The following is a 19033-nucleotide window of genomic DNA, read 5'->3' as shown; positions in this document are numbered from 1 at the left end:
TGGGAAGATGGTGCAGAAAATTCCCACATAGCTTGCCTCAATTTCACCACAGGTTAAAGTGTTAGCATGATACATTTGGTAACAATCCTTGAACCAAGATAGATACATTGTTATTAACCAGAGTTAATATTCAGATTTCTTTAGTTTTTACCTAATATCCTTTTTATGTTCCAGGATTCCATCCAGGATATTAGCTGTGATGTCTTAGGCTTCTCTTGGCTGTGACAGTTTTTAGACTTTCCTTATTTCTGGTGACCTTGACAGTTTTAGGAAACTCAGGTAATTTGTATGATATTCCTCTATCTGGATTTGTCCAATTTTTTTTTTAGCGTTATTAGACTTGGATTATGTATGGCGTTGTCATACCAAGGGTACACATTTATTAACCTGAATTATCGCTCTTGATTTTTTTTGCCTGTGCCTGCAGCCTGTGGGATCTTAGTTCCCCAACCAGGGATTGAACCTAGGCCATGGCATGAAAGGGCAGTCCTAACCCCTGGACTGCCAAGGAACTCCCTGTTGGTGTTATTCTTGATCACCTAAAGCAGTGTTTGTCAAGTTTCTCTATCAAAGGGTAGAGTTACCCTTTCCATACTGTCTTGGAAGTTGCTATACATAGCCCAGACTTAGAAAGTGGGGAGTTATGTTGCACCTCCTTGAGGATGGAGTATCTACATCAATTATTTGGAATTCTTCTGCACAGGAGATATCTCTTCTCCCCCACTTATCAATTTATTCTATATTTTATTTATATGAGTTTGGGCTCATGGATATTTATTTTGTACTCTGGCTTATCATGCAATACTACTTAATTTGTTGTTGAAATTGTTCCAGTTATGGACATTGGTTGCTCTTTCTTTTGATTCCTGTGTCCCTTTGACATCACTCCCATTATTGTGGATTTTTTGCCCCAGTATTTCTTACCTCTGGCACTACAAGATGTTCTGGGTTCATCTTGCACATTTCCTTCTCCAGTCCTAGAGTCAGCCTTTTACTCCAAGGAACCTGGTTCTTTTTGTTGGAGAATAGTTTTTAAAACCAAGATCTGGGCCCTGGTTGTGCTCAGTTACTACTGGAAATTTGTCACTTCAAGGCCCTTCTACCTGAAAGAGCAAGGAAATATGTGTTACTAACCTGTGCCTATACACGTATGTATAAATATTTCTATAGGTAACATCTGTATTTCTATTAAGTGAAACGCAAGTTCATTTTGATGTTTGACCCATCGCCACATACATCACTGTAACTTCCTCCTCTTGCTTATCTGTAAACTGTTTCAACACTGAGAAACCTGGTTCCCACTGTCTGCTAGCCACTTACTTGAATTGTTTAATTCCAGTATACATGTGCAGTGTTTTCAGAATTATTAACATGTTTTCCCATGGGAAACAACTTTTTCAGCTAGAGCACAGTGATTGTATAGGGATTTTTTGCTATTTTACAGTGTCCACTCATTTCCAAATTTACTTAGGTCAGCACATTTCCCACGTACTCTTTAGTACATTTGTTTCAAGAACTTGTAGTATAGATTATTTTTCCCCTTCTGCATTCTATCCTTGGACTCCCCTGACCTAAATGATTTTTAAAAATATACACCAAGGTTCACTTTTTGTGATCTAGAGCTCAGTCAGTTTTGACAAATTCATAATTTATGTATCTACAATTACATTATTATATAGGATAAATTCACAACCCTAAAAATCCCTTGTGCTTCACATGTTCAACCCTCTCCTTTCCCCTGAGCTCCTGTTCACTACGATCTTTTTACTGTCTCCATGGTTTTGCCTTTTCCAGAGGGCCATATAATTGGAATTGTATAGTATGTAGCCTTTTCAGACTGGCTTCTTTTACTTAGTGATATGTATTCAAGTTTCCTTCATGTCTCTCTGTGGCTTGATAATTCATTTTTAAAATCTGTGAATAATAGTTCATTATATGGATGTTCCACAGTTTATCCATCACCTATTGCAAGATATCTCCATTTTCTGATGATTATGAATAAGCACTCACATGTTTTTGTGTGGACCTGCTTTTTCAAATTAATTGGGTAAATACCAAGGTGTATGATTGCTGGATCATGTGGTAACATTATATTCAGTTTTATAAGAAATAGCCAAGCTGTCTTCCAAAGTGGCCTTACCATTTTGCATTCCCATTAGCAGTGAATGACTTCCTGTTACTCTGCATCCTCGCCAGTGACTGGTATTGTCAGGTTTTGCATTTTAACTATTGTAATAGATGTGCAGTGATGCTCATTTTAATTTACAGTTTTCCCTAATGACAAAAGATGTTGAGCATCTTTCATGTTTATTTGCTATCTGTATTTCTCTTTTGGTGAAGTATCTGTTTAGATCTTTTGCTTAATTTAAAAAATCAGGTTGTTTTCTTACTGTTGCATTTTAAAAGTTCTTTGCATATCTTGAATACAAGTCCTTTCCAGAGTTGTGTTTTGCAAATATTTTTTCCCAGTTCGTGGTTTGTCTTTTCAGTCTCATAATAGTGTCTATTACAGAGAAGATTTTATTTTAGTGAAGTCCAACTTATCAATTTTCTCTTTCTTATCTCATGCTTTTTGTATTATGTTTAAATGCTCATTTCCAAATTCAAATCCATCTAGATTTTTCTCTTATGATTTCCTGTAGAGGTTTTATTGTTTTTCATTTTACATTTAGATCTATGATTACTTCCTAGCTAATTTTTGTGAAAGATGTAAGATCTGTATCTAGGTTCATCTTTTTTCATATGGACACCCAATTGTTACAACACCATTTGTGGAAAAGACTATGCTTTCTCCATTGAATTGCCTTTGCTCCTTTGTCAAAAATGGTCAACTATATATGTGTGGGTCTATTTCTGGGCTGTCTGTTCTGTTAATCTACACGTCTACTCTTCTACCACACTGTCTTGATTACTGTAGCTTTACACTAAGCCTTGATATCAGGTAGTGTGAGTCCTCCATCTTTGTTCTTATTTTTCTGTATTACATTGGCTATTCAGGATCTTTCATCTTTCCCTTTAATCTTTAGAATCAGTTTGTCGATATCTACAAAATAATTTTCTGGGATTTTGACTGGGATTGCTTTGAATCTATAGATCACATTGGAAAGAATTGATATCTTAATAATATTGAATTTTCCATTTTGTGAACATGGAATATCTCTGCATTTATATAGATCTTATAATTTCCCATATAGAGATCTTGTACATATTTCATTTGATTTATATGTATTTCATTATTTTGGTGCTATTATAAATGGTATTTTTTAAATTTCAAATTCTAATAGTTATTGCTGGTATTTAGGAAGGCAATTTTTTGTACATTACCCTTGTATCTTATTCCTTGTTATCATTATTTTTTAAATTCAGGAATGGATCTTGAATTTTGTTAAATGCAATTTTGGCATTTATTGAGATACTCATGTTTTTTCTTCTTTTACCTATTAAAATGGTGAATTATAAGAATAGACTTTCAAATTCTGACCCATTTTTGCATTCATGGGGCGAAGTAAATATCCATTAAAGATAACAGCTTGCTAGGATTTTTGGTCTTTATGATTTTCTTTAATGTTAACCCGGCTTTTATAATACTTTCTTTAAGCCACAGGTTCACTAGGAAGACTAGATTTCTGCCAAAAGTTGGGTTATTTCTTCCTTTGTTGTTAAGGGTACTCACTTCTTTCTCTGCATTAGTTTATGTGCTGTTCTTTTTGCATTTTATAATGTAGTATTTGGTCCATACAAAATGTATGGAATATATATGTAAACCGAAACTTAAAGGGACTTGTGTAAACTCACATCAAACTTAAGAAGAAGAGTATTATCAGTACTATTGAAAAAATCTTTTGTATTATGTGTAGTGGCCTTTTGATGTGTGTCCTCTTTAAGAAATATTTTCCTATTTTGGAAGTCTTAGAGATACTCTTCTCTAAATTCCTCTAAAGTCTTATTTTTTTCTTTCATATTTAAATACTTAATCAATCTGAAATTTTTGGAGTATGGTATGAGGAAGAGATCCAATTGCATTACACTTTACATACATTGCCAATATGTGCTGCAAAAAGAAAGTCTATTCTTTTCCCAGCAATCTGTAATAATACCTCTGAAATGTATCACATTCCCATATATGTGTGACACTATTTCTAGGCCCTGCTATTCTGTATCATTGTTCAATTCGTGTACCTCTGCATCTGTATCACACTGTTTTTATTACTAAAGGTTAATAATAAGCCTTGAGATAGTAAGGCAGATCCCCCTAATTTGTTCTTCTATGTGTTTGTCTTGGGTATTTATTTTTCCACATAGATTTTAGAATCAGCTTGTAAAGTTCCATGAAAAACTGTTGGAACTTTGATTGTTATTGTGCTAGATTTATACATTAATTTGAGGGACGGAGGAAGTGGACTCTGAGTCTTCCTGTCTACGGTACAGACCTCACTTTAAGTCTTCTCTGATACCTTTCAATAAAATTTTATAATTGTCTGCATACCAGTATTAGACATGTTTAGTTATATTTATTCTATACACATATACACATATTCTCTCATATATTATGAAAGTGAAAGTGGCTCAGTTGTGTCAGACTCATTGCGACCCCATGGACTATACAGTCCATGGAATTCTCCAGGCCAGAATACTAGAGCAGGTAGCCATTCCCTTCTCTAAGGGACCTTCCCAACCCAGGGATCGAACCTGGGTCTCCTGCATTGCAGGTGGATTCTTTACCAGCTGGGCTACCAGGGAATCCCCCTACTATATATTCCTATATATATCTTTAATATTCTTTATATAATTTTGTTGATTTTAAGATTGGCTTTAAAACTTACATTTCCTGAATTTCTTGTTATTGTTATATAGAAGAATTATAGAATTCTTATATATTAAGAATTAATTCTTATATATGAAGAATTATAGAATTAATACACAATTAATTTTTATGTGTTGATTTGATATCTATTCTCTTTGTCAAATTCTTTGTTTATAGACTACTTTGAGTTTAGCCAAATAACTTACTATCTTTTATTATCTTAAGGTGTAAGCTAGGGATTCTTGGAGTACAGTGTTAAATAGAAGTGGTGGACATCCCTGTCTTGATCTTACAAGGAATACTGATTTTTCACAACTAGGAATAATATACACTATAGATTTCTGGTAGATTCACTTCTTAACACATGATTTTAATTTTGTCCTTACGAATAGTTGTTTTATGACTTGTGTTTTCTGCATTGATTAGAATGATTGTATGACTTTCCTCCTTTATTTGTTAATACAGTACACTGGTTATCTATTTCTTGCCTCTCACCTCCAAATTAATGTTTGGCCTAATCTGTGAAAATGGTCCATTTCTCTTTTTTTTCCTTATAGCAGTTGTCACAGAAGTTTGTCTGTAAAGGGCGTCAGAGACATTGTAAGGGGAAAGTTTTGCTTCTGGGTCCTGGGTTGCTGAAACAGCTGGCTTCTGCTGGGCACCAGGCTTCTCCAGGGCTAGGCTCTGCCCCTCACATGATTTCTCCAGGGCCTGGCTGGTGAAAGGCATAGTGACCAGCAGCACTCAATGGTCAGCAGCTTCCCTTGAAACCCTCTCAGCCAATAGTATATGTCAAACTGCTTCTGATGAGACATCTCTGTACCAACATTCTTAGATACCCCAGAGGCAGATTTCTAGAAATTTCGATTGGTGTGGTACCACAGCAACTTTACCACCATTCTCTGAGTTGCTTCTAGTCTTTTCCAATAAGGTCAGGATTTCGACCCTTGAGCAGCAGGAATACTTTTCCTTGGGTACTTTGCCTACAAGGAACTGTTTCTTGGGCATTCTCAGTCTAGGGGGTGGTACTCTTCCTTGGGGGATCTATCTCACCCTGGGAGGCGGAAGTCTTCCTTGGGTACTACAGATAAGCTGTGGGCTGGGGAGATTTCACTGGATGATTGTCAGCACTGTAGGAGAACTTTCCCTGGGGTACTCTCTCAGCTCTGTTGATGAGGGGGCTTTCCTTTAGTGCTCCATCTTAGTCCATTTAGGAGGACGTCTTCCTTGGGTGATTATCTCAGTGCTAGGGGAGGACTTTCCTGTGCGTGGGTGCTCTCCATCTCAGCTGTTTTGGGGAAAGGGATTTTCCTTGCTTGCTTATCAGCCATGTAGTGGGGAGTCTCTTCCTTAATCGCTCCATCTCAGCCCTGGTTTTGGGGGTGTTTCTTAGTTCTGTTTCTTAGATTCTGTTGCTTAGTCCTGTGAGGAAGGACTCTACTTTGGGTGCTTTACATTAGCCCTGGGGCCAGGGTTTTTCCTTGGATGCTCTGTCTTTGCCATGGGTGGGAGGTGCTTTTACTTGAGTGCTCTGTCTCAACCCCATGGAGGCAGGGAGGAACTCTTCCTAGGGCCTTCTACCCAAGTAGTGTTAAAGGAGGGGCTTGTCCTTGCATGTTTGATTTCAGCCCTAGCCAAAGGGATTCTTCCTTGGGTGCTACACCTCTAATCCCAGAGGGTGGGTTTGCAGCACCACAAAAATTCTCTGCCATACATTTCTGGGTCTCTCCAACAAGTTCTGGACATCAACCCTTTTTTTGGTGGGAGGGTATTTTCCTGTTAAGTTCCCTCTAAGCCCTGGAGAGGATTTTCCATTGGGTACTCTATTTTCAGCCAAGGTATGGCACTTTTTCTTGCATGTTTATGTCAGTAGTGGGGGAGGAAGTTTCCTTGTGGACCCTATCTCAGCTGTACAGTAGGAAGGCTTTCTTTGGGAGCTATATCTTAGCCTTTGTGCGGATATTTCTTTGGATGCTCTAACTGTCCTGGGAGTGGTACTTTGCCTTGAGTGTTTTCCCAGCCCTGAAGGGTGGTTGTTTTTGGAACTGTATCTCAGTCCTAGCAGGGATGGAAGAGGCACATTACATCTGTACTCATGGAAGAGACCATTGGTATTAAGGCACAGAACATGCAGTAATCTTCTAAACTGTATTCCACCTTACCCCAATCCTCAATTAATTAGTTTTCCTTAATCTTTCTGTGCCTTGGTTTCTTCATTTATAACAATGAGAATGGTAATCATACCTAACTCAGGATTCTACAGAGGATTAAGTGAGTTCATATATGTTAACCATTTAGAATAGTACCTGGCAGGCAGTAAATGCTCAATGAACTGTCTTCACCCTCTTTGTATTCTATTATAAGAAATGCAAATGTTACGGAAAAAATTCTTTATCATGATTCTATTCAAATTATGGGAGGCATAGTCTTTGTTATCTTTGGATGAAAACAGCTTAAAGATAAGCTTCTATGCTTCTGACCCTTATCCCCCTCAATCCAGCACCTAGGTGGACATATTTGAATCTCCCTGTGTTTGGGGGTGAGGGGGCTTATATTTTCAAACTACCCTACCCTTCACCATCTGTGTGTAGCATTGGGTAAAGTGGTAATCAATATTTGTTAATGATGAATTTAAAGCATAAAAGGACACACACAAGAGAATGATTTTCCCTAAGAAGGGTTGATAAAGGATGAATTGTACCTCTTCAGTGGGTAATTATGCATTTGTCCCCTTTTGGTTGATGAGAGCCACTCATCCCCACCATGGTTTTTTGGCTTTGGATAACACCACATATTTTAACTGCCTTATTTCATTTAGACTGGATTAACATTAAGTTGCATTTCTGATAACAGAGTGTTTCTTGGGGGATGAATGGCAAATTTTCCCCTGTGATTAAAACCATATTAATGGTACAAATGCATGATTATACATACATCTGAAAACTTTCAAAAGTTGTGATGGTTGTATTTTTGTCATTAATGGAATAGGTTGATTTTTTTTTTAGTGAGTGATGACTAATGAAGCTGATGAGTTTGCTGCTCAGCTTGAAAGCAAAGCGGAAAGTCCTAGAGAATCCAATAGTCCTTCCTCATCTAAGAGAAGGTAGACTATGGCCTTTCTGTTGATAAATTAGGAAGGAAGATGGTAATTATATCTTTGAGGAATGGAGAGATATAAACATTTTTGCAAGTGGAAGAGAAAGAATCTAATAAGGTACAACAAATTGGAGTTACTGCAAGAATTGGAAGGATGAAGCAGATTCTTGAGGCAGTAAGATATGATGGGCTCAACAAGAGGATAGGTCTGAATATTACCATCTCCTGTTCATACTCTAATCCAGAGGAGTCTGACTTCTGCATCCTCTACGCCACTGAAACTGTCACATCTAGTCCCTTGTCTGCTACACATTGCCTTTAACTTCTCAGCAGTACGTGACACAGTCAGTCACTCACTTCTCCATGGAAACCTTGGGTTTCCAGAAACCACATTTCCCTGATTTCTTCCCTGTTTCATTCTCCTTTTTCAGTTGTTTCTTTTCATTCCCACCACTAAATATTGTAGGGCCCCAAATCTGGATCCTGGGCCTTCTTCCCTTGAATATACTATCTCCCTAGATGATCTCACATAGCCTTAGAGCTTTAAATATGATGTGTATTTCAACAATTCCTAAATTTATACCTCGAAATGACAACTTACTCCTAAACTCCAGACTCAGATTCAAATGCATGCATGTTATCTCCATTTGCATGTCTAAGAGACATTTAAAACTTAAATCACTCCATGTGTTTAAACTGAACTCCCTCTCCTGCACTAGCCTTCTCAGCATTACAGCATTTGTCTATTTTTTCTTTTGTTGTCTGTGCTTTTAGTGTGATATCCAAGAAATTATTACCATGTCCAAAGTCATGAAGCTTATTCCCTGTTTTCTTCTAGGAGTTTTATAGTTTTAGGTCTTACATTTGGGTCTTTAATCTGATTTGAGTTAATTTTTGTTTATGGTATAAGGTAAGGGTCCAGCTTCATTCTTTTTTATGTGGATATCAAGTTTTCCCAACACCATTTCTTTTTAAAGCACTCATTTCTCCATTGAGTAGTCTTGACACCCATGTAGAAGAGCATTTGACCATATACATGAGGGTTTATTTCCAGAATCTCTATTCTGTTCCATTGATCTATTTGTATGTCTTTATACCAGTAACATGGAGAAGGAAATGGCAACCCACTCCAGTATTCTTGCCTGGAGAATCCCAGGGACAGGGGAGCCTGGTGGGCTGCCGTCTATGGGGTCACACAGAGTCAGACACTACTGAAGTGACTTAGCAGCAGCAGCAGCAGCATACCAGTAACATACTGTTTTAATTACTAAAGCTTTGAAATATGTTTTGAAATCAGGAACATAAGTCTTCCAATTTTATTCTTTTAAAATTTTTTTGTCTGTTTGGCATCCCTTGAGATTCCATAGGAATATTAAAATCTAATTTTCTATTTCTGTAAAAGATAACTTTAGAATTTTGACAGGAATTATATTGTAGATTGCTTTGGTTAGTATGGGCATCTTAACAATATTAAATCTTCCAATCCATGAACATGGGATGCCTGTCTATTTATTTGTGTCTTCTCTAATTTCTTTCAGTGATGTTTTGGTAGTTTTCAGTGTACAAATCTTTCACCTTCTTTGTTAGGTTTATTTTTAAGTATTATTTTTTCTGCTCTTTTAGATGGAATTGTTTTCTTAGGTTCCATTTGAGATTGTTCTGTTAATGTATAGAAATGCAACTTATTTATGTGTGTTGATTTTGTAACTTTCCATGAGGTTTCATTTTATAATCCCACATTCACTGTAAGCTCCTTTTTGTATCCCTCACAATGTGTTGTACCACATAGGTGTTTTGGCATCTTTGGTTAATGAAATACCTGTTTATTTTCAGATTTAGAAGAAGATTCAGGACCTTGAGAATGTACTAGAAAAATAAATTCCTACCATCTTCACAACAAAGTTAATTACATAAAAACATAATCCTATTAAAACTATCAGCGAGAAACATTGACACGTTTGCTGTGCTGTAGGGTGGTGCTGGATATTGGTGAAGTTCCCTAGAATATAACATTCAAGGGACTTGCCTTCCAGAGGTTAAGAAAAACCAGTGAAGCTTTAATGCTATGATTTTATGTCAGTAAAATCTGGCTTTGGTCCTAAGAATTTTCTTTGAAAACATAGTTTGCTTTCTTATTTATTGTTTTCCCCTTGAGGAGGGATATGTTATTAACTCATCAGGCTAAATACTATTACAGTCCTGGTTTGTGCAGCAAGTCACATTCCTGGTATTTATAACTACTTTCTTTTAATACCCTTGTCCTCAACCAGCACTCAGCTTTTCATGGTTCTTTTCTTGGGAGGTGACTCAACATTCATTCTTGAATGCTTTGGCCACTAGACATTCTGCTTCAATTAGGTTTACAATTATCCACTGTTACCTGCTCAGTCGCATCTGACTCACTGGGGCCCCTTGGACTGTAGCCAGCCAGGCGTCTCTGTCCATGGAATTCTCCGGGCAAGAATACTGGGGTGGGTAGCCATTCCCTTCTCCAGAGGATCTTCCCAACCCAGGGATCAAACCTGTGTCTCCTGCATTGCAAGCTAATTCTTTACTGTCTGACCCGCCAGGGAAACCAAGGGAATTCCAGAAAAACATCTATTTCTGTTTCATTGACTATGTTAAAGACTTTGACTGTGTGAATCACCACAAACTGTGGAAAATCCTTAAAGAGATGGAAATACCAGACCATTTTACCTGTCCTCTGAAAAACCTGTATGCAGGTCTAGAAGCAACAGTTAGAACCGGGCATGGAACAATGGACTGGTTCCAAATTGGGAAAGGAATACGTCAAGGCTGTATATTGTTGCCCTGCTTATTTAATTTATATGCAGAGTACATCATCTGAAATGTTGGGCTGGGTGAATCATAGCCGAAATCAAGACGTCTGGGAGGAATATTAACAATCTCACATATGCAGATGATACCACTCTAATGGCAGAAAGTGAAGAGGAACTAAAGAGCCTCTTGATGAGGGTGAAGAGGAGAGTGAAAAAAACTGGCTTAAAACTCAACATTCAGAAAACGAAGATCATGGCATCCAGTCCTATCACTTCATGGCAAATAGATGGGGGAAAAGTGGAAACAATGACACATTTTGGGCTCCAAAATCACTGTGGATGGTGACTGTAGCCATGAAATTAAAAGATACTTTGCTCCTTAGAAGAAAAGCCATGACCAACCTAGACAGCATATTAAAAAGCAGAGACATCATTTTGCTAACAAAGGTCCATATAGTCAAAGCTATGGTTTTTCCAGTAGTCATGTATGGGTGTGAGAGTCTTCATAAAGAAGACTGAGTGCTGAAGAATTTGATACTTTTGTACTCGCATAAGTGAGTCTCCCAAAAGTCATTTTACTTCAGGACGATGGGAAACACAAGAACAATGAATTCCATGAACACTGCTCCATTTCTGCACTCATTTCCTGTGAAATGGACTCCTTATTTAGAAGTGATGCTGATTGGAATACCATGATGGTGAATAAGGCATTTTTCAAGTCTATAAATGTTGGTTTCTCAAAAGCAGTTCAGGTGGGAAGGAAAATCCATTTCTAGAGTGTTTGAACATGGACAAAGCACTGCCCCTTCCTTAATGGAAGTGAGCCAGTGTAATCACCTGCCACCTGGTAGTAGCAGGCAGATTACTCTAGAGACTGGTGTCATATTGAGGGCTCAGTGTTGGCCTCTGCTTTTTGCAGATTGGGGCTTCAGCAGTGATTATAGTGAGATCAGTCTTGCTGAGTAGAAGCCCATGTTGCTGAGCAAAACCTCCATCCTTGCGATTTGGGCACTTGGTTCTTGAGTCCACTGGATTATGACCTGAATGCTAGAGAAAGAGGCTGATTGATGTCTAGATGATGAATACCTATCCATCGGATTATTAAAATTCTGCTCTGGTAAGCTTATTTACAGAGAATTCTCACAAGACACAAGTATCTTCATATCATGTATCCATTTGGACAGGTGTATTCACATACTTTTCCCCCAGACCTCCTTGTCCCAAATGTTCAATTATGCGTCTGCAAAGTCCTTGACCCTTCAGCCAATGAAGTGGAAGTGACCTAGACATGGATATGCACTCATACTTGTGGCTGACTCTCCTGGCAGAAGGAACGACAGGTGCACTGCTCAAAGTTCTTCCCTGGGAGGATTACCCTTCACCATGTCCTTCCAGGCTGTCCCAAAGTGGACTGGACTGATGCAGCTGTCCACTTCTGGCTTGAGTGGTAGGCAGGATTCTCAATGTGCCCTTCAAGATTCCAGTCTTCTGGTTATTTAATCAATCTCTAACATGAGTACTGCTGTGGTGGGATTTTTGTTTAATGAAAAACGAGTTTTATTTTGTTGGCACTGAAAGAAAAAGAAGTAAAACAACAGTATTTCTACACTGAGGGGAAAGCAATGTTTAAACTTTCTTAGCAATAAAATGTATTCCAAAAGAAAGTATGTTTCATGAAGATCCCAAAGTACAGGTGAATCTTAACACAACAGTACAGGAATCTGTAATACTGAAGATGACTGTCTTCTGACAGGATGTTTAACATACATTTTTTAAAATGATAGAGGCGGTGAAGCAATCTCTTTTAAATAACTGTGTCAAGAGTGATATGGCTTTTTCCATTAATACTCTAACAATTTCTTTTTAATACTTTTTACTGCTATGACAATTTTACAGAAATTCTGCTGTACTTAAAATAAGCTTTGTTATTAAACTTAAAAGCTTTTGCACAGCAAAGAAAACCATAAACAAAATGAAAAGACAACCTACAGAATGAGAGAGAATATTTGCAAATGATGCAACTGACAGGGATTAATTTCCAAAATATATAAACAGTTCATTCAGCTCAATAGCAATCCCCCTCCAAAAAAATCCAACCCAATAAAAAATGGACCAAAGACCTAAATAGACATTTCTCCAAAGAAGACACGCAGGTGGCCAACAGGCACATGGAGAGATACTAAGTGTCTCCAATTTTTAGAGAAATGAAAATCAAAGCTACAATGAGGTATCACCTCACACCAGTCAGAATGGCCATCATCAAAATATCTATAAATATCAAATCTAGAAAGGATGTGGATAAAAGGGAACTCTCCTACACTGTTTGAATGTAAATTGATGCAACATCTATGTAGAACAGTATGGAGGTTCCTTACACTAAAAATGTAGTTACCATATGTCCAGCAATCCCAATCCTGGGCATATATCCTGAAAAGATGAAAACTCTAACTCAAAAACGTACATGCACCCCATCTGTCAGCACTATTTACAACAGCCAACACATGGAAGCAACCTAAATGTCCATAAACAGGTGAATGGATAAAGGAGATGTGGTACTATATATACAATGGAATACTACTCAGCCTTAAAAAGAATGAAATACCTGTGATGGATTCATTTTGATATTTGGCAAAACTAATACAATTATGTAAAGTTTAAAAATAAAATAAAATTAGAAAAAAAAAAGATAAAAAAAAAAGAAATAATGCCATTTGCAGCAACATGGATGGACCTAAAGATTATCATTACTAGGTGAAGTAAATCAGAAAGAGAAAGATAAATATCATATGATATCATTTATATGTGGAATCTAAAACATACAAATGAACTTATTTACAAAACAGAAACAGACTCGCAGACATAGCAGTAAAATCAAACTTATGGTTACCAAAGGGAAAAGGGGGTAGGGGAGGGATAAATTAGGAGTTTCAGATTAGTAGCTGCATACTGCTTTATATAAAATAGAAAAAGAACAAGGTCCTATTGTATAGAACAGGGAACTTAATCAGTATACTGGAGTGGGCTGCCATGCCCTCCTCCAGGGGATCTTTCCAATCCAGGGATCAAACCCAGGTCTCCTGCCTTGCAGGCAGATTCTTTACCATCAGAGCCACCAGGGAACCCAAATGAACCATAATGGAAAAGAATATGAAAAAGAATACATGTGTATATGTATAACGGAACCACTTTGTACTACATCAGAAACTGACACAACATTGTAAGTCAGCAGTTCAGTTCAATTCAGTCCAGTCGCTCAGTCGTGTCCCACTCTTTGCGACCCCATGAATCGCAGCGCGCCAGGCCTCCCTGTCCATCACCAACTCCCGGAGTTCACTCAGAATCACGTCCATCGAGTCGGTGATGCCATCCAGCCATTTCATCCTGCCCTCAATCCCTCCCAGCATTAGAGTCTTTCCCAATGAGTCAACTCTTCGCATGAGGTGGCCAAAGTACTAGAGTTTCAGCTTTACCATCATTCCTTCCAAAGAAATCCCAGGGCCGATCTCCTTCAGAATGGACTGGTTGGATCTCCTTGCCGTCCAAGGGACTCTCAAGAGTCTTCTCCAACACCACAGTTCAAAAGCATCAATTCTTCGGCGCTCAGCCTTCTTCATAGTCCAACTCTCACATCCATACATGACCACAGGAAAAACCATAGCCTTGACTAGATGGACCTTTGTTGGCAAAGTAATGTCTCTGCTTTTGAATATGCTATCTAGGTTGGACATAACTTTCCTTCCAAGGAGTAAGCATCTTTTAATTTCATGGCTGCAGTCACCATCTGCAGTGATTTTGGAGCTCCCAAAAATAAAGTCTGACACTGTTTCCACTGTTTCTCCATCTATTTCCCATGAAGTGATGGGACTGGATGGCATGATCTTCGTTTTCTGAATGTTGAGCTTTAAGCCAACTTTTTCACTCTCCTCTTTCACTTTCATCAAGAGGCTTTTTAGTTCCTCTTCACTTTCTGCCATAAGGGTGGTGTCATCTGCATATCTGAGGTTATTGATATTTCTCCTGGCAATCTTGATTCCAGCTTGTGTTTCTTCCAGCCCAGCGTTACTCATGATGTACTCTGCATAGAAGTTAAATAAGCAGGGTGACAATATACAGCCTTGACATACTCCTTTTCCTATTTGGAACCAGTCTGTTGTTCCATGTCCAGTTCTAACTGTTGCTTCCTGACCTGCATACAGATTTCTCAAGAGGCAGGTCAGGTGGTCTGGTATTCCCATCTCTTTCAGAATTTTCCACAGTTTATTGTGATCCACACAGTCAGAGGCTTTGGCATAGTCAATAAAGCAGAAATAGATGTTTTTCTGGAACTCTCTTGCTTTTTCCATGATCCAGTGGATATCAGCAATTTGATCTCTGGTTCCTCTGTCTTTTCTAAAACCAGCTTGAACATCAGGAAGTTCACGGTTCATGTATTGCTGAAGCCTGGCTTGGAGAATTTTGAGCATAACTTTACTAGCTCTGAATAAAATTTAGTAGTTCTTGCAAGCATGAATGTGCTTTAGGAGACAGATCCAAAAAAATATTTCTACAGTTTATATCAAAGAGTGTTCTGCCTATGCTTCCTTCTAAGAGTTTTATGGCTTCTGGTCTTACATTTAAGTCTTTAATCCATTTTGAGTTAATTTTGGACGTGGCTTTAGAGAATGTTATAATTTCATTCTTTTACACATAGCTGCTCAGTTTTCCCAGAACCTCTTATTGAAGAGACTATCTTTTCTCCATTACACATTCTTTCTTCCTTTGTCATACATTGACCATAGGTGCATAGGTTTATTTCTGGGCTCTTTATCCTCTTCCATTGATCTTCCAAATCAAACACACATTGATTTGTGTGTTTTTGTGCCAGTACTATACTGTTTTAATGATTCTAGCTTTGTAATATAGTCTAAAGTCAGGACGTGTGACTGCTTCAGCTCTGTTCTTTCTTAAGATTGTTTTGGCTATTCTGGGTCTTTTGTGTTCCATACAAACTTTAAAATTATTTTTTCTAGTTTAGTGAAAAATGCCATTGGTGGGTTTTTTAATTAATTAATTTTTTATTGAAGGATAATTACTTTACAGAATTTTGCTGTTTTCTATCAAACCTCAACATGAATCAGCCATAGGTATACATATATACCCTCCCTTTGGAACCTCCCTCCCATCTCCCTCCCCATCCCACCACTCTAGGTTGATGGAGAGCCCCTGTTTGAGTTTCCTGAGCCACACAGCAAATACCCATTGGCTATCTATTTTACATATGGTAGTGTAAGTTTCCATGTTACTCTTTCCATACATCTCACCCTCTCCTCCCCTCTCCCCATGTCCATAAGTCTATTCTCTATGTCTGTTTCTCCATTGTTGCCCTGCAAATAAATTCTTCACTACCATTTTTCTAGATTCCATATATATGTGTTCAGTTCAGTTCAGTCACTCATTTGTGTCACTTTGCGACCCAACGGAATGAATCATGCCAAGCTTCCCTGTCCATTACTGACTCCCAGAGCTTGCTCAAACTCATGTCCATCGAGTCGGTGATGCATTCCAACCGTCTCATCCTCTGTCATATCCTTTTTCTCCTGCCTTCAATATCTCCCAGCATCAGGGTCTTTTCCAATGAGTCGGTTCTTCGCATCAGGTGGCCAAAGTACTGGAGTTTCAGCTTCAGCATCAGTCCCTGCAATGAACATTCAGGACTGATTTCCTTTAGTATGGACTGGTTGGATCTTCTTGCTGTTCAAGGGACTCTCAAGAGTCTTCTCCAACACCACAGTTAAAAAACTTCAGTTCTTTGGCACTCAGCTTTCTTTATAGTCCAACTCTCACATCCATACATGATTACTGGAAAAACCATAGCTTTGACTAGATGGACCTTTGTTGGCAAAGTAATGTCTCTGCTTTTCAATATGCTGTCTAGTTTGGTCATAGGTTTTCTTCCAAGGAGCAAGCATCTTTTAATTTCATGGCAGCAGTCACCATGTGCAGTGATTTTGGAGTCCCCCCAAAATAGTCTCTCATTGTTTCCCCATCTATTTCCCATGAAGTGATGGGACCAGATGTCATGATCTTCTTTTTCAGAATGTTGAGTTTTAAGACAACTTTTTCACTCTCCTCTTTCACTTTCATCAAGAGGCTCTTTAGTTTTTTTTTTTTTTTCTGTTTTCTGCCATAAGGGTGGTGTCATCTGTGTATCTGAGGTTATTGATATTTCTCCAGGCAATCTTGATTCCAGCTTGTGCTTCATGCAGTCCAGCATTTCTCATGATGTACTCTGCATATAAGTTAAATAAGCAGGGTGACAATATACAGCCTTGATGTACTCCTTTCCCGATTTGGACCAGTCTGTTGTTCCATGTCCAGTTCTAACTGTTACTTCTTGACCTGCATACAGATTTCTCAGGAGGCAGGTTAGGTGGTTTGGTATTACCATCTCTTTCAGAATTTTCCACACTTTTTTGTGATCCACATGGTCAAAGGCTTTGGCATAGTCAATAAAGCAGAAATAGATGTTTTTCTGGAACTTTCTTGCTTTTTCAATGATCCAGCAGATGTTGGCAATTTGATCTCTTGTTCTTCTGACTTTTCTAAATCCAACTTGAACATCTGGAAGTTCACAGTTCATTTACTGTTGAAGCCTGGCTTGGAGAATTTTGAGCATTACTTTGCTAGCATGTGAGATGAATGCAATTGTGTGGTAGTTTGAGCATTCTTTGACATTGTCTTTCTTTGGGATTGGAATGAAAACTGAGCTTTTCCAGTCCTGTGGACACTGCTGAGTTTTCCAGATTTGCTGGCATATTGAGTGCAGCACTTTCACAGCATCATCTTTTAGAATTTGAAACAGATCAACTGGAATTCCATCACCTCCTCTAGCTTTGTTTGTGGCAATGCTTCCTAAGCCCACTTGACTTTGCATTCTGGGATGTCTGGCTCCAGGTGAATAATCACACCATTGTGATTATCTGGGTTGTGAAGATCTTTTTTTTTATAGTTCTTCTGTGTATTCTTGCCACCTCTTCTTAACATCTTCTGCTTCTGTTAGGTCCATATCATTTCTGTCCTTTATCGAGCCCATCTTTGCATGAAATGTTCCCTTGATATCTCTATTTTCTTGAAGAGATCTCTAGTCTTTCCCATTCTATTGTTTTCCTCTATTTCTTTGCATTGATCCCTGAGGAAGACTTTTTTTTCCCCTCTCTCCTTGCTTTTCTTTGGAACTCTGCATTTAAATGGATATATGTGTTAGAATATGATATTTATCTTTCTCTTTTGGACTTACTTCACTCTGTATAACAGGTTCTAGGTTCATCCACCTCATTAGAACTGGCAAATGTATTCCTTTTTATGGCTGAGTAATAGTCGATTGTGTATATCTACCACAACTTCCTTATCCATTCATCCATCGATGGACATCTAGGTTGCTTCCATGTTCTAGCTATTGTAAATAGTGCTGCGATGAACAATGGGATACATGTGTCTTTTTCAATTTTGGTTTCCTCAGGGTATATGCCTAGGAGTGGGATTGCTGGGTCATATAGTGGTTTTATTCCTAGTTTTATAAGGAGTGTCCACACCATCTTCCATAGTGGCTGTATCAATTTACATTCCCCCCAACAGTGCAAGAGTGTTCCCTTTTCTACATACCCTCTCCAGCATTTACTGTTTGTAGACTTTTTGATGAGGGCCATTCTGACTGGTGTGAGGTGATATCTCATTGTAGTTTTGATTTGCATTTGTCTAATAATGAGCAATGTTGAGCATCTTTTCATGTGTTTGTTAGCTGTTTGTATGTCTTCTTTGAAGAAATGTCTGTTTAGGTGTTTTTCACACCTTTTGATTGGGCTGTTTGTTTTTCTGGCATTGAGTTGCATGAGCTGTTTGCATATTTTGGAAATTAATCCTTTGTGTTGTAGCAGCAGCAGTAGTTGTTTCATTTGCTATTATTTTCTCCCATTCTGAGGGTTTTCTTTTCACCTTGCTTATAGTTTCCTTTGCTGTGCAAAAGCTTTTAAGTTTAATCAGGTCCCACTTGTTTACTTTTGTTTTTATTTCTTTTACTCTAGGAGGTGAGTCATAGAGGATCTTGCTTTGATTTATGTCATCGAGTGTTCTGCCTATGTTTTCCTCTAAGAGTTTTACAGTTTTGGTCATACATTTAGGTCTTAAATCCATTTTGAGTTTATATTTGCATATGGTGTTAGGAAGTGTTCTAATTTCATTCTTTTACATGTAGCTGTCCAGTTTTCCCAGCACCATTAACTGAAGAGGCTGTCTTTGCCCCATTGTATATTCCTGCCTCCTTTGTCAAAAATAAGGTACCCATAGGTGCATGGGTTTTTTTAATGGGCTTTCTATC

This window comes from Bos javanicus, chromosome X, assembly GCF_032452875.1.
Source record: "Bos javanicus breed banteng chromosome X, ARS-OSU_banteng_1.0, whole genome shotgun sequence".
Taxonomy (NCBI): Eukaryota; Metazoa; Chordata; class Mammalia; order Artiodactyla; family Bovidae; genus Bos; species Bos javanicus.
This window is presented reverse-complemented; position numbering follows the sequence as displayed.